The sequence below is a fragment of the Chiloscyllium plagiosum genome, unplaced genomic scaffold (genome assembly GCF_037043375.1).
Source record: "Chiloscyllium plagiosum isolate Xiang-an unplaced genomic scaffold, Cpla_swu_hap1 HiC_scaffold_14, whole genome shotgun sequence".
Lineage (NCBI taxonomy): Eukaryota > Metazoa > Chordata > Chondrichthyes > Orectolobiformes > Hemiscylliidae > Chiloscyllium > Chiloscyllium plagiosum.
Genome location: NW_028270152.1, coordinates 40,495,189 through 40,498,591, shown reverse-complemented (window position 1 = coordinate 40,498,591; position 3,403 = coordinate 40,495,189).

The following is a 3,403-nucleotide window of genomic DNA, read 5'->3' as shown; positions in this document are numbered from 1 at the left end:
CCATACCCCTACATTTACCCCTTACCTAACACTACGGACAATTTAACATGGCCAATTCACCTGACCTGCACATCTTTGGACTGTGGGAGGAAACCGGAGGAAACCCACGCAGACACGGGGAGAATGTGCAAACTCCACACAGTCAGTCGTCTGAGGCGGGAATTGAACCCGGGTCTCTGGCGCTGTGAGGCAGCAGTGCTAACCAGTAGAATACTGTGAAGACGTATCTGCAGTAACAAACAGGATCTGCACTTCAAAGCACGCTAATAGAGGAAACCTTGATTACATAACACGAGTATTTGGAAGAAATGTTGCAACCAGTAGGAAACTGATTAATATATGCCTTATAATAGGATTGAATCATTTTGTTTCTCATTTCCCCTTCCCCCTAACCACGGTGCAAAAAGTAAGTAGGTTAAAAGCAAGTATGGGGTCATTGGAGAATGTGACTGGGGAATTAATAACAGGAAAATGGTAAATAATTTAAACCAATATTGTGTATTGACCTTCACAGTGAAGGACACTGTAAACATCCCACTGTAAACTCCAGGAGAATTCCAGCAGATTGGTTAATCTCTAATGTGACATCTCTGTTAAGAAGAAAGTTTGAAAGCAGAAATTATAAGCTAGTTAGCCAAACAATTGTTGCTGGGAAAATGCTGGAGTTTCTTATTAAGGAAGAAATAGCGGGACATTTAGAAAATCTGGACACAAACCAAGTCAACATGGTTTCTGAAAGGGAAATCATGTTTAACAAATTAACAAAGTTTCTTTGAGGATATAATGAGCAGAGTTCAATATGGGGAATCAGGTAAATGATTTTCAGAAGGCATTCAGTAAGATTATTGCACTAGATTGGAACTCTCAATATTGGGATAATTGCCCAGATTGAGGACTGGCTAACACACTAAAGAGAGAAAGTCAGGAATAATGGGTCTTTTTCAAATTGGAAAGATGTAACTAGTGGAGTATTACAAGGATCAATCCTGGCCCCTCAGTTATTTACTATCCAATTTACTATTCTCCAATGACTTGGAGGAGGGCACAGAATGGAATGTCAAGGGGTTGGAGACAAGTTGAGTAAGTGACAAAAACTTGGCAGATGGATTTTAATGTAGGAGAGTGTGGAGGTGTTGCACTTTGGCAGGAATAAAGGGCAGACTATTACTTAAGTGGAGGGAGACTCTTAAGAAAGTGCACCATAGAGGGATTTGGGTGTTCTTGTGCACAAAACACACACAGTTAGCACACACTTACAACAAGTAATTAAGAAGGCAAATAGAATTCTATCTTTTACTGCTAGGAGTATGAAGTTTGGAAAAGGCAAGATGTGTTACAACTGTACATACTGTTGGTGATGCCATACCTGGAGAAATGTGTACAGATTTTGTCTCTAGATTTAAGAAAGGATATATTGGCAGCAGTTCAAAAGAGATTTATCAGGCTGATTGCTGGAATTAAAGGATTGACTTATCAAGAATGGCTAAACAGGATCTTTATTCATTACAGTTTAGAAGATTGAGAGGCGTTCTTAATGAAATGTACAAGATTCTGAAAGGGTTTGACAGATTTTGAGAAAATGCTTTTACCAACGGGAGAATTTTAAACATAGAACATAGAACATTACAGCGCAGTACAGGCCTTTTGGCCCTCGATGTTGCGCCGACCTGTTATACCAATCTGAAGCCCATCTAACCTACACTATTCCATGTACGTCCATATGCTTGTCCAATGATGACTTAAATGTACTTAATGTTGGTGAATCTACTACCGTTGCAGGCAAAGCATTCCATACCCTTACTACTCTCTGAGTAAAGAAACTACCTCTGACATCTGTCCTATATCTATCACCCCTCAGTTTAAAGCTATGCCCCCCTGTGCTCGCTGTCACCATTCTTGGAAAAAGGCTCTCCCTGTCCACCAAAACTAACCCTCTGATTATCTTATATGTCTCTATTAAGTCACCTCTCAACCTTCTTCTCTCTAGCGAAAACAGCCTCAAGTCCCTCAGCATTTCCTCGTAAGACCTTCCCTCCATACCAGGCAACATCCTAGTAAATCTCCTCTGCACCCTTTCCAAAGCTTCCACATCCTTCTTATAATGCGGTGACCAGAACTGTACACAATACTCAAAGTGCAGTCACACCAGAGTTTTGTACAGCTGTAGCATAACCTCATGGTTCTGGAACTCAATCCCTCTATTAATAAAAGCTAAAACACTGTATGCCTTCTTAACAACCCTGTCAACCTGGGTGGCAACTTTCAAGGATCTGTGCACCTGGACAACGAGATCTCTCTGCTCATCTTCACTGCCAAGAATCTTACCATTAGCCCAGTACTTTGCATTCCGGTTACTCCAACCAAAGTGAATCACCTCACACTTGTCCGCATTAAACTCCATTTGCCATCTTTCAGCCCAGTTCTGCAGCTTATCTATGTCTCTCTGTAACCTACATCCTTCGTCACAATCCACAACTCCACCGACCTTAGTGTCGTCTGCAAATTTACTAACCCACCCTTCTACACCCTCATCCAGGTCATTTATGAAAATGACGAATAGCAGTGGACCCAACACCGACCCGTGCTGTACTCCACTGGTAACTGGTCTCCAGGATGAACATTTCCCATCAACCACCACCCTCTGTCTTCTTTCAGCAATCCAATTATGATTCAAACTGCTATATCTCCCGCAATCCCATTCCTCCGCATTTTGTACAATAGCCTACTGTGGGGAACCTTATCGACCGCCTTACTGAAATCCACATACACCACATCAACTGGTTTACACTCATCTACCTGTTTGGTCACCTACTCAAAGAACTCAATAAAGTTTGTGAGGCACGACCTACTCTTCACAAAACCGTGCTGACTATCCCTAATCAAATTATTCTTTTCTCGATGATTATAAATCCTATCTCTTATAAGTTTTTCCAACACTCTACCAACAACTGAAGTAAGGGAATCTTGACCTAGGGGACATCATTAGAGAATGAGGAGACATTCAAAACAGATGTGAAGAAGTTTCTTCTTTTAAAGGATTGTGAATGTATGAAATTTTCTGCCCCAGAGTGTGTGGAGGCTACATCATTGACAATAGAGCATTCAATGAATGACAAGACACTAGGACGATCAGAGGGATTGTGGGGTTCTTGTCCATAGATCCCTGAAGGAACAGGTTAATAGGATGGTTAAGAAGGCATACGAAAAACACACTTTTATCAGTTGTGGCTTAGATTAAAAGAGCATTGAAGATATATTGGAGCTGTACAAAACTTTGGTTTGGTTCGGAGTTCTGAGTGCAATTTTGTTCTGCACAGAAAGGATGTGATTGCATTGGAAGGAATGCAGAGGGAAATTGTCAGGATGTTTCCTGGTTTGGAGCATTTTTTAGCTATGAAGAGAG